General features: G+C 33.4%; 2 protein-coding genes across 6 annotated transcripts in view; one reads left to right on the forward strand and one right to left on the reverse strand.

Annotated features, from left to right (window-relative positions):
- LOC110185295 (uncharacterized) overlaps positions 1-5424 on the reverse strand; it is a 35755-nt gene extending 30331 nt beyond the window's left edge. For both annotated transcript variants that reach the window (XM_020954043.2, XM_086829813.1), the window contains exon 1: positions 1437-5424. The gene's annotated coding sequence lies outside the window, so the exon portion shown is untranslated. The remainder of the gene's footprint in view (positions 1-1436) is intronic.
- A 1613-nt stretch (positions 5425-7037) lies between these two features.
- nuf (rab11 family-interacting protein nuf) overlaps positions 7038-13790 on the forward strand; it is a 54098-nt gene continuing 47345 nt past the window's right edge. For 2 of the 4 annotated variants that reach the window (XM_020954088.2, XM_020954089.2), the window contains exon 1: positions 7053-7790. The gene's annotated coding sequence lies outside the window, so the exon portion shown is untranslated. Of the gene's footprint in view, positions 7791-13790 lie in introns of all 4 variants that reach the window. The other 2 variants (XM_020954090.2, XM_020954091.2) reach the window with 2 other exon arrangements.

The following is a 13790-nucleotide window of genomic DNA, read 5'->3' on the forward strand; positions in this document are numbered from 1 at the left end:
CATCAAAGAGCATTCTACTGGCTAATCCTCCATTTAGTTAATGGTTGTTTACCGGTGATACAGATTATTATTTCATTATCAAGCTGGGGGAAAAAGTTCACACAAGGCACATGCGTATAGTTATATAAAGAGCAAATGGAATCTTTAGCGAGCACATAATTTTATATAGAATACGGTAACTGAAAGATACAAGTACACATACTATATATATCAGTTGTATTTCCAGCACAAGGATACCTGTGTGTATTGCAGGTAAAAAAAAAAACAAAAGCAATGGCCGTTGGCTTCGACATGTTCATCTTTTGCTCGGATGAGCTCCTTTTGCCTCCGTCTCTCCAAACTGTTCAAATATGTATTGCTTTGCATATTTTATAAACTCCACGTGCTTTTTCAGACAACACACACACACTCTGAAATATACACACACTCTTCCGCACACACACAAGCACACACTCTGGCACACACACTCTCGCAAATTCGCGTTTGCTAACTCGATAATATTGATTGGTTAAGTAAAGTCGAGGATGTGCAAGGAGAGATGTCTGAATAACTATGCGAAAATCAGGTTAAATTGGGGAACTTATTGGATTTGTTTTCAAATTTTATATATTTTTATTATTTAACTTTGAAATAGATTTAAAATTTATTGAAATTGTGGGGATTAAATGAGAACTATAAGATATAGAGAGGTGTTTTCTAATCAACCCTATTTATGAGGGGCTCATTTTATAGCTTAGGAAATCAGCTTAGAAATGTCAGCCGGAAAATTATTAAAAAACAGTTTATAAATTTTAGAAAATAGGTATTTAAATGTACAAATTATGTAGAAAATATTATTATTTTAAGCTTCTTTATTAACTTTTTCTGTACTTGTACAAAATATTATTATTTTAAGTTTTTTTATTCACTTTTTCTGTACTTGTAGTTAAATAATTGGATAAGTTTAGAGTTTAGTAGTTATTTTATATATGCTGCTTGACTTTAAAATTAAAGAAAAATACAAATAATATTTAAAAAAGATATTTCTAAATTTTCTTAGACAATCATGGAGTATTTTCTTTATTTTAAAGAGTTTATATATCCAATAAATTGAATTTCAAAGCCCTTTTTTTTTGCTGCACTCCTTAAAAGTGAAATTAGTTCATAGAATATTTATTAAATGTTTTTAAAGTCATAGGTAAGCTTTAAAATTCGAAAACAAAAAAATACTGAAAATATATAAGAAGAGTTATGTTAAATATATCCTAGAAAACCTTTGACTATTTTCCTTATATTTTTTTGAGCTTAAAGAAGTGACATATCTTTAGCGTAAAAGTTACAAATTTAACACATTTGATTTACAGGACCCTTCCACCAGATAGAATATCTTGAGTCACAGTCAGTGGTGTCCTTGAGGGAAGGGGGGTCAGGATTGTTAATGTGAGCCATCAACTTACCATTTCGCAGGCTCCAGAGCCGCCAGCTTCAGTTCCTTGTTCGTGGTCCTTGCCATCGCGATAATCCTTTTGTTGGCAGCTCAGGGGCGTTTAAAAAAACCCAGCGAGTTTTTCGGCTCTTTTCGTTTTTTTTCCCAGCTTTTTTGTATTCCAATTTTCACCTGGTTTTGTGTGTGTTCTTGACAAATTGTTATTGCTGTTGTTAGCTTGTTAGTTGCTGGGTTGTTTACTTTTTTTACACTTGCCGCAGCACACTTTGGGGATGCTGATAAATTGCCCTTCGGTTGATCATTTCACATATGCATTAGACGGGGGGCTTCCTCCACTCCGTTGTTTTATATTTAACCGCGACACATTGCCATTTGGATTATGTGATTTCTTCCTTGCACTAAATGAATATTTAATATTTTAATTTTCAAGCGCAGCAGCAGTAAATGATAAAGGGGGGCTTTTGCATTATCAGCTTTCTTCGCCTAACCCTATCAACACACCCTTCCTGCCTTTAAAAAACAACGACCACGCCCCTTTGGCCGGGCAGTGTCTCAAGTGCGCCATTAGGCGTTTGTTAATGGCCTTTTACCGTTTTGCTGCTCATCTCTAAACGCCATGCAACGAGTGACACTTGAAAAAAATAGGAGGAGCACTTGAAATGTAGGTCGGATTTAATGAAAAATTATGGAAACCCTTAGCTAATTCTTAAGGCACAAGCAGAGGTAGATAATAAAGGTTTAAGCAGGTATTATCTTAATAATTGGATTGGTTTTTTAAAGGGAATTATACATTAAACTCTTATTTTCCAATTTTGCAAATTTTTCAGTCTTTCTCCAGATTTTGTAGCATACTTTTCAGGAACTACAAGGCTGCATATAATTTCATAACAATATTAACTTATTTTGTATTATTAAGTATTAGGAAACTTTATTATGAGTTAATCATTATTTATTTAAAAGCAAATATAAGAGTTTAAACCATTCTAAGGTATTTTAATGTTATTCAGAAGCATAAAACACATCAAAAAAATAATTTCCGGCCCCATAAATCATATATATTTTTGATCAGTATCAATAGCCGAATCGATTTGGCCATCTTAAGGAAAAAAAAAATTTATAAATTTTTTCAGCATTTTTTATCATTAAAATTGTCAAAAAAAATTGTCACAAATTTTATTTTTTTTACATTTTAAATTGAGTATGCAGATTTATTAACCTAATAAAAACTAACATTGGAGTGCTTTCCGAACTGAAATTAAAGATTTTTTGGCTTAGTTTTTAGTTAGTTAAAAGTTAGTTAGTTTTTTAAAGTTTGATTTGTTCCAATAATTGTCATATAAAAATATTATAAATATTGGTTCAAAGAATGCAAATATTTTAAGCTTATTTAGGAATTGATAATTTAATTAAATTGAAAACTGCAAGGGATTATAAAGTTAAGCTTCCCGAAGTTAATTCCCTTCCTTTTTATATTTAAGTTAAGGAATTCAAAAAGTAAAAAGGAACCTTTAGTATTTATAATATTATTTATTATACTAAAAAATATCTAGTTTTATTTTAAAGAAAAATTTTACAAATTGATTTCAAGACTTTCTAATATATCTAGATTCTTGGAAGGAATTTTACACTTTAAGATACTCAAATAAATGTTCTTTATTTTAAAAGTAAATTATTTCAAATGGAAGTTAAATATTTTCTTATATAGATTATATTTTAGATTTTGTAAAAGTTAATCTCTGCATAATATTTTCTTTATATTCTATACAATTTCCCTTTTACAGTGTTGCAACAAAACGCGCTTTAGACTCATTTAATATGCTTAATGACGTCATGTGTGCGCTGTTTTTAAGTAGCCTCCCACTTTTTGATAGTGTGTGTGTGTGTGTTAGCCACTCTTTTTGGCCAAGTGTGTGTGCGTGTGTAAGCCCCACCCTGCATGCGACAATTCTCAGTTGGCTCTTCTTGGTTATTGTCACTGCTGCTGCTGCTGCTGTTGCTGCCTTTAGTTTTTTTTTGCCATTTTCCTGGGTTTTTTTTTCTAGTTTTTCGCTGTTGTTTTGTTTTAGGGGCACTCCTCTCTTTTGTTGATTTCCAGCCTTCATTGTTGCGTTGGTCATTTGAAATGCAGATAGCCTTGGCCGGCCTCTAGCCCCCTGGCTCCATGCTGAATGCTCCGCCCGAAAATAGACTCGCTAAACTCTTAACAAAACTGCGAATAATAGTTTTGCTTGAATGGCGTTAGAGCCTTGGGAGAAATCTCACTAACTTGGCTAAGAGAAAGCGAGCCCTCTTCATAAGGCCCCAGAAAAAAAGGAGCACCAAAAGGCAAATGGTCTTTATTATTTCTTTTCAACTTTGTTTGGTCTTATATATGACCTCGAAACGAAGCTGATTTGGCAGTTCTTTATAGGTTTCATTATTATTTTTTCTTTTTTGTTCATATATATTTTTGTACAAGTTAATAAAACAAAATGGTGCGGAAGTATTTAACTGCTGAGTTTTTTTACGAATTGTTTGCTAAGTGGTGAAGTTATATAAATCGTTGTCTTTTTGTTTGAACTTTTCTAGTTCAAGATTTTATTTCAATTTATGAAGTAAATTCAAATTTAATACTTTGAAAACGTAAAATTAAAGGTTTAAAGGTTAATATATAATATTATCCAGAATATTTTATAGGTATTTATATTTTTAAACAGCTCTATTAAACGTAATTTTACTTATATTTGTCTCTTTTGACCCTTTAATAGTTTTTACATCATTTTTAATATTTTCTTTAAGATTTTCTCCATAAATATTTATAGATACATTTATTTCAAATGTTTCTTAACTTTTTTGACTTAAAAATTGTTGCATTTCTACCTTTCTTTTTTAGTTAAAAGATATTGAAAGGTACTGAAATATATTTGAAGCTAAAAACTTCCTAAAACCGTTTTGTATACTCATTAAACATCATTTGAAATTATCACTAACCAGACATTAAATGAGACATTGCTTCAAACCAATTTCTTATTCAAATCAGTTGATAACTGAAGCGTAATAAAAATCTATTTACTAATCATTATTCCTACTCCAATTCCGATTTAACCGCCCTGATTAAGCTGCTTAAGATAATCTACTTTCATTTAAATTCCGATAACAACTGGAGCGTATTAAAATGAATTCATTATTCAAATTTTCTCCACATTTTCTCCGCCCCCTGACTAACTTTTCTGATTAAGCCACCCAAGAGAGAGAAAGTCTGAGAGAGTCTACTTAAGAATTCCTTTTAAATGAACTCGTTTGCCAACTATTTTAACTTTCTTCCACCAAGAACCTTTTGACCAACACACAATAAAGGATGTTAGACTTAATGTCCTGTGTTAATTAAATGCCTACAGACGTTCCCCTGGGAGAGGGGGGGGGGAGTGCATACTGGCCAAGTTAGTTACTGACCTAAGACCTTTTGAAACGGTAAAGCTAATCTGCTGGTCATGTTGCCGTCTTGGCCTGCCATTTAAAGTCTTTTCGGCTGACACAATCTAATGTTGGTTTTGCATGTTCCTAGTACCCATTGTTAACATGTCTAAGTTGGCAGCTGATTTTGGCCCAAAAAATATACTATATGGCCCAGAGTTTTCTTTTTTTCATATTTGGGTTTTTGTTTAATTTAGTTTCGTTGTGTTATTTAAATATTTAGACACTCACAAACACATACACTTAATATATTTTCACACACCACTCCTATTTTTTGTGTTGGGGAGCAACTCCACTCCCCTGAAAGGTTTTTGTTTGTATATTTTTTGTACTTTTATTAGATTCGGTTTTTTGTGTTTCTTTTTGTTTTTCCTTATTTTGTTATAGAGGAACTTCTCTGGCCGAAACCGAAACGAAGTCACACACAACTGTTTTGTGAAAGGAGCGAACAAATTCTGGAGAAGGACGTCCGTTCGGGAACAGCTTGAGCAACAAACTGTTGGCCAAAAGGATATATTTTTTTTTCGTATGGTTTTTGGAGTCGGCCAAAGCTCGTGGCGGAGCTCGTGTTTGGGGCACGCTGTTGCTATTGGCAGTGAAAGCTTTTCCCTCCCGCATCTCATTTTCCTCCTCGTTTGGGTGTTTTTCATGTGCCGCACAGGACACGTGCGGAGCTTTTTAGCACGTGAGCCGTGTGTGTTTGATGTGCCTGGACTGGCCCCTAACTGTGGCCATGTGGCATGGCATTTTCCCCCCCAAAAAAAAAAGAGAAATACCTTTCTCAACAAGTGGAAAGCTTTCAATTTTGCTATTAATTAGCGCCTGGGTCTACTAATTGAATTTCCATGGCCAAGACAAGCTTTGGCAGTTGCATTTTTCACTCTTCTTCTTATGGTTTTTTTTGTTGCTATAGTCAACTTTTTGAAAAGTTTCAAATGCGCTCATTTTCAACCTGTTGACCAGTTTTGTGGGAGGGACTCAAGAGGAGTGGGTGGAGGAGGGTTTGTGGGTGGTTGTCTGAGCTTCGTCCTTACACAGGAGCAGCTGTAGCAGCGGAGACCTTGCCTTGCTCTTGAAAATGGCAACAAGCAAAGCACAGAGGTCGGTTGAAATATTTATGCATGTAAGGTCATCACAGCTATTTGGCTGCACTCCGCTCAGCTGGCACTAAAAATAAGTCCGTAAGTAGATATAAGTATAATTCGTATAATTCACACACACACACACACAGACACCATATTTCGTAAGTTTTTGTCTGGCAAGGAGAAAGAAAATTCGTGCCTTAATACTTTGGCAAGGACATCATGGCACTAAGGCCTTTATAGAGTGTCCGACAACAATGGAAAGTTGGTAATTGAAAAATAATTGCAATAATTGCATTGTGGTAATATTTTTGCAAAGTTTCTCAAGAGCCAAAAGTTATGATAAATGGCCCAAATGAAAATACTATGCAAGTTAGAAGGCAGGAGAGTTTTGTATATATAATAAACATAGATAAAGTTACCTAAAACAATAAACAAAATAAGGTCTTAAAGAATATATATGTAAAGGAAAAGTATCAAAATTCTTTATTAAATTTCAAAATATAACGGCTTATATTCAAGGATTTTTGGTCAATAAAAAAGCAAGCTTTTTACAGCTTTTGGAAAATTGGTTGGAACAGTACCTTTAACTATTAACAAGTTTTTTACATTGTTAAATTAAGGTTCAGGACATTGCTTATGTTGTCCTAAAAGAGTTTAAAAAACGGCTAATTTTTAAGGTTTCTTAAGTAAATGTAAATATTTTAAAACCTATTCATGGACATAAGCAATAAGATTATTCGAAATAATTTAATATAACATACAATTATTTCAATCTAAAAATCAAACTGTTAATTTAATTCAAATATCACATTTACCCCGAACATTTACATGGGACTTAAGTATATATAACAAAAATAGTTTAATGATGTATTTATTTAAGTATTTTTATAATTTTAATATAATCATTTAATGGTATTTTATTTCACCTAAAGACCGGCTTGGAGCAATAATTTTGAATGTATAAAGGGCGCCAAAGAGCTATAAATCAGTGCAATTGGTTTGAAACCATGCTAAGCAATCGATAGTACGATGTTTTTGCCGCCTCCACTGTTATCGATGGCTTGCTAGCTATCGAGTACCTGTTCCGCTTGCTCGTCAGAAGGAAAAAATTTTCACCAATTGCGAACGTGTGTGCTGCTGCTGCGCGCGGAAAAAAACGTAAATCTCCGTATATATCAACAAAACAATTAGAAAAAACATAACTTGCAGTTAACCGGGACAACTATACAATATATTTTGATATTTACATACCGTTTACGCGCTTGCTTTGTGAGTTATCTCCAATTGAAAATTGCAAAAAATCACAGCAACAAAAAATCAGTTTACGACGTTGCCAACGTTACGCACGCGTATAATTCGAAAAATACAATATAAAACAACTATTTGTGCGGATAATGTTAATAGACCTGAGTGAAAGTGCCAGGAAATTATACAAATAATACAAAATCGGTTGATTTTAAGCAATATTTTTGTGCAACTACCTGTTCTGCAGCAAATGCATATACACACATCCAACAACAACAACAAACCTTAGCGAGCATCTAACTGTTGCGCTCGGCCGGCTGCTCTTCGTGTCTCTCTCTCCTCCGCGTCTTCGTATGTCCGCGAGTGTTTTTCGTTAGTTTCGCGTGTGTTTCGTGTGTGTTTCGTGTTTGTTTCGCGTTCGTTTCGCGTTTGTGTGCGGCTGTTGTTGTTGTGGCTTTTCGCCAAGTGCAATTATTCGTTTCTTTTGTTTTTTAAACAACTTAATGTCCCGCTAAACGGTTTTGGAAGCCGTCTCTGCGCGCCGCTGCTCCAATTGGATATACGCAAATATATTTTAACAGGTGCGTGGCCCCAAAAACTAACTGTTTTGCCTTAAAGCGGCTGCTCGTTAGCAGAAATGCGAAATGGGGAAAAACCATGACAAATAGAATAAGGTGGGGATAAGGAAGGAAGAGTTAAAAGAGGGAGGGAATATGCAGAGTTTAGTTGAGTAAAAAGGAGGGATTTAAATTGAAATCTTGGAAATAGGAAACTGTCAGCATACTTAAAAGTTATGTGTTTTTATTTTTATTTTTTTGATAAAATATTATTTAATATATCTAATTAGGGAATAATAATTATTAGCCTTTATAAACATTAACTAAATTTTTTTTAGTTTACATAATGCTAATGGATATACCATGTTTTAAGACAAGAAAATATTAATTACACCAATTACAATTTACCAATTCAATTCAATACTTTTGCTAGGTTTAATTATATTTTTTGATTTTTTATTTTGCAAAAAGGATTTAAAAACCTTTAAATAGATTATTTGAACTTTAATATCTCTATTTTCCATTTTATTTGCATTTACATATTATTTAGGTAAATAAGAGACAAACAATTTATTGTTTCTCAGAATTTGAACAATAAATTGCAAGCCGGTTTTTTTCAATTAGAATTATTTATGAAGTCATCTTGTTAATGAATACTTCTCTTAATTAAACAATATTTATGAACTTTGAGCTTGGGGAAGTCTATTATATAAATTCAACGATGTTTTTTAGTATCAACTATAGTATTAGTATTATAATATTTAATTTATCTTTTTTTTTAATATTTTCCTAGTGCAACAAGGGGGTTCCTATATTAATAATATTATTATTTATATAAAAGCACTTAAATCCCCAAACTCTGCTATAAATCTTCTCCCATAACTGTCACGCATTATTCTTAACAATATTGATTCTCAAATTCCATTCCAATATAACAAAAGACATTTGGGAATTTCCCTTACTTTTCTTTTTTTTTTCCTTTTTTTTCGAGCAATTAAGTAAACAACTTTGGCTCATTTCTTTATTTATTTAGTGTGTGTGTGTGTGTGTGGGACAGTTGTAGCATTTTCCACGAATGCGAAAATTCGCAATTGTTTTATTTGTTGATTTTCGTACTTCCCCCGCGCCTTTCTGTGCTTTTTTTTGTGTTATTGTTTTGGCCAGGTTCGTGCCAGTCGGAGATATCGTTGACTTTTTGTTTGGTTTATTTAGCTGTTCAGGCTTTTGTTTCTAGTCTCTTTTTTATGGAGCTTGAGGAAGTTATGCCACCGATTAATTAATCGAAGTGCCACCAGGCAGTGTCAACTGCTTCCGGACCACCTGCCTTATCTAAATCCGTACAGGATGCAGCCAGGATATAGTCCTGCAAGTGGCTCATCTGGGATATCTTCTCGAGCTCCCTTAGTAATCTGAGATCCACTTGAGTGGGAAAATCGACAGAGGCAGCTGTTTCCTCTTTCCTTTTTTTCGGGTTGCATCATGCTGCACTTTGTAATTTGATATTTTTTTGCCCCCCTAAGTGTATTTTGGCCTCTGTTTAACATGGCTTAGAGCCATTTCCCTCCCGCTCTAACGGTTCTCGCTACTCATTTGCACTTTTGAAAAGTCTGCAGAAAAAAAGACAACAATGCCGCCCAGCAAACAAAAAAAAAAAAAAAACAACCAAGAAAGAAATACATTTTGCTGCTGCTTGGAATATTTTGCCTTGGCACAGTTATGTGGCTTTGGTTATGCTTTTTTTGGCTCTTGTTTTTCTCCCTTTGTTTAGTTTTTTATTTTTGTGCAATGCAGTTGGGGTTGTCTTAAGGGTTCTTCATATAATTTACATAAAACCCCCTTTAATATTACTTACCCCTAACAAGTTGTAGAAAAATAATTCATATTTTAATTATTTTACAAAGAAACCTTAAAAAAATCAATTATCTAAACAGTAAAACAGTAAATTTATGTATGCTTTAAATTTTGATTTATTAACTAATGCATAAAATATATACAACAATACTTCAAGCCGTCAAAAATTGCACAAATATATAATTTCCTCAAATTCATTGCCACAAAATTCCCTTTCAAATTGACACAAAAACTAATTAAATTTTTAATTATTGTATTGAGAAGCCTTTTACAAAAAATAAGCTTTAAGCTGAATGCAATAAATGCAAAAAACCTAAACATTAAGTATAATTAATTGCTTGAACTTCAATTCGACGTGATTCAAGGTAAACAAGTTTAAATACAACAATTTCGTATATACATATTTTTTTTTTTAAGTTTTATTTCACATGGTTTTTTGTTTTGTTTAAAAACAAGGCAACGAGGAGAACTCGTGCCCGCGGCTTTTGTTGTTATTTTTAATTGTGTGCCAAAAGCTAAACAAGAATGAAAAAGAAAAGAAAAGAAAATGCAGAGAGCTTGTGAAAGAATTGAATTGTGTCAGAAACACTGTTTAAATTGGGGGGTGAGAAAAGCTGCGCCAAAAGGGGTTGATTGAGTGGCTGATTGAAGAGGCAGATGACGTCGTCAATTGAAATTTAATTGGCTTCAACGGCAACCAGAAGAACTTGTTGATCGACCTACAGACTGACTGACTGACTGAATTGAATGAATGAAGATGGAAATGGAAATGCATTCAAATGCCATTCAATCAAACTGGGTCAAATGCCGCCACTTCTTCCGCTTATTCCACCTGTGCCAACAGTTCAATGCACCGAAAAATAAGTAGAAGCCATCAAAAAGTGTGTTTTCTTTTAAATTGTACTGGAACTCACTGTTAAAAAATACTTGGAAAGTACTGAAAATGTCTTATTAATTTATTACAAGTTAACCGAACCTATGAAATGGATTCATTAATAATTTCCATATGTTTTAATGCATTATATAGTTTTACTATAGGCTTAAATGACAGATTGAGCTTGAAATTTTGTTCTGATGAATATGATAATAATCTAGAGACTGAAATAAATTTATAAGATTTTTTTTAATAAAACATATTTTAAGGATTTCACATACCAATTTTCAAATTTTCATTTTTCTTGTAACATTTAATTATTTTATTATTTTATTCATTTATTCCTTGTGGGATACTTTTAAAACCTATATTTATTGCACTAGTTTAAAAGGATGTCTTATATATTTTTTATTCTAACAATTTTCTTCTATTACCTATTTTTTTACGTGTATAAAAAGTAAGGAAATGCTTCTGCCACATTCGGTTCTTTTACCTTTTTGAAGAGCCCGCATTTAGCCAAAGTAAATAATTGTGGTAAATGAAAGAAAACTGCATTGCAAACACACGAAACGAATACAAATGTAAGGAAACAAGGGGAAAATGGTGGAGTGTGTGGGTGTGTATAGGGGGAGGTGGAGGTGGAGGGACTGCCACAACCTGAAACAGGTGTCGCATTTTATGACAGTCCGGGTTTCCCTATGTTTTTTTGTATTTCTTTATTATTATTGTTCTGTCATGTGTTGCTGCCGCCATGCGGTTGTGTCTGTGTTTGTTTTGTTTTGTTTTTCATCTCTTTGTAGTTGTAGGTGCATCTTTCAGATACATATACAGATACAGATTATATGTCTGGTTTAGACTTCCGTATTTACGTTTTAATAAAGACATTAACTAGGGTTTTTTTTAGCTTTGCTTTATGGCAATTTTAAAGATACAGATATGTTACTTATTGAAGCATAAAATGTTCATTAGAATAAGAAAACGAATGAATCTTCTTTTCAGATCAATAAATATCCATCTTTCTTTAGCTTTTTCATCGTTAACTCTTAGTAAATCTTTAGTTCTTTGTACAATTTACAACTTATCTTCCTGTATGCCATATATAGAAGCATTTCTCATCCGTCAAATGCTTTTAGCTTGTTTCGCCACTTTATCCTGACCTGCCCCAGTCTTTCCTTTAGGATCTCGTAGACGAGTCTACAGAATCTCCATCCAATTCTTCAGTTTTTTCCTATACTATATAGTATATAGTACCCCGTTAAGTAGGGACCGGCACGCCCGCCTCATTATTCATTCAGCAAAGGCATTCACCAAACTCTTGACGTGGAATTTGTTGCTCTTTTGGTCTCCTCGTCTCCTCGTTGGCTTCCGCTTTCTCTTGGAGGGGCGCCCAGGAGAATTTTAAGCTGCCGAAGGGAAGGAGGAGCACAAATTAGCGGGAACTGCCAGCGAGGCATTCACCGAATCAGAAATAGAGTGTAAAGATATAGAAATATATATATATATATAGGGGAGTTTCTCCATAGGTGCCGACAGTTGAAGGCATAAAAATAAATTCCCAGATATAAAACAAAATATGTCAACAGAGGCGTAAATGAGATTTGTGTTTTAGTTGATTCAGATGTTAAGCAGACTAACTAATTGATTTTAAAGTATACTTTATAGGTTACACAGAGTGTGAGTTTTAGTGTCATAGGACTTAAAAGATCAACGTTTAAAATGTAAAAAACTTTTGGAACATTTTAGGCAACAGTTTGATGTTGTTTTAATGTAAACAGGTGATAGTTCCGAAATGAAATAGGTTTAGTACCTTTCCACAAAATTAGAAAGAAGTTTGAAACATTTTTTCAATATTTTCTGAATAGTTTTTTGTCGCTTTTTCATTTGTTAAATTCCCCCACGTTCCCCTTCATTTCACTCCCTTGAATGACCCAATTTTTCCTATTTAAGTGTTGTAACATCAATTTTCCTCTTTGTTTTTCCAGTCTGTGTTTTGTATAATTCATCAATATTGCTTCAATCTATTTGGATTTCTGTGTCTTTCCTTGATTGTTATTTCATTAGGTCTGTTTTTTGTGGGCGTTTTGTGTTTTTTGTGTTTGTTTAAGTTTGTTTGCTTTTGAGGGGCGTTTACTGGGAAGACTTTGGAGGCTAATTTGGTAGATAAAACAGTAGACTTAACCCTCAAATGAGAGATAATAATTTTTGTGGAATAATCTACAAATTCTTCTCATTTAAACAATGTAAACAATGCCAGACATGGTTATTTCTCTCTTTAGAAAATATAATATATATTTTGAAGTCATTTTTAGAGAGTAAATGGTTTTATTATGGTATTTAAAACTATGTAAGTTTATACAAAATTACTCACATTTTTTCTAGACTCTTTTTTTAGTTACTTAACCAATTGATTACTCTGCCGGTGAATATTCACCCAAAAGCACGTTTTACATTTGAAATGCATTGCGGTTTAGCAAAATTCTCATTTTCAAGCGTAAAACACGTATTCCACCATATGGCATTAATTGTTTTCTTTTATTCAGAGATTTGGGAGGCTTAGATAAGCTGAATAACACTCCTAAGATGCTGTATACTATATATTTTTCACCACTTGACGCAACCTAAAACTAATTGAAAATCTGCCCAAAAACAGCTGTTCCTGATAGAAATCTCTAGAGCAGGTAGTTGAGAAAACAAAATCACCGCATCTGTTGGCACTTGAGAAAAAGGATCTCTATGCACACTTTCCTCGGCGGGTTTTTCGTAAGAATTTTCGAAATTGTTCCATTGAAAAGGGAAATCGAATCGAATTCGAATTTCGCCCCTTTTTGCGCCATGTGTCTCTGGGGATTCCTTAATGAGCTTCTTGTATCTTGTATCTTGTATCTGATAGTTTGGTACGTGCGGTTTCATAATCCCCTAGAATTATTGCAACAAGAACTGTATAATTATGTGTTTGAGTTGGATGAATGAAATGGATTACATATGTGTGACAACAACAAATGACAAGTAATTGGTGGGGAACCTAGAATCCCCACTTTTCTCACTCTCTGTGTTCTCTCATCGGTTCAATTTTTCAATTGTTTTTCACTCGCACAAGTTCAAGTTTATTAGTCATAAAGTGGAATCGGGCAGCTGGTCAAGTCTCGGATAACATCTAATAGAAATAAAACCCAAACTCAGTTGCATGCTGTCAGAGCACACACACTCTGAGCTATAATTATACAATTCCAAATCGAGTTGAACATGTATATATATATATGTTCCGTTTTTGGTGGGGGCGGGATCGGGTTTTTGATCTT

The sequence above is a fragment of the Drosophila serrata genome, unplaced genomic scaffold, assembly GCF_035046125.1.
Source record: "Drosophila serrata isolate PLE 108 unplaced genomic scaffold, ASM3504612v1 contig_217, whole genome shotgun sequence".
NCBI classification, from domain to species: Eukaryota; Metazoa; Arthropoda; class Insecta; order Diptera; family Drosophilidae; genus Drosophila; species Drosophila serrata.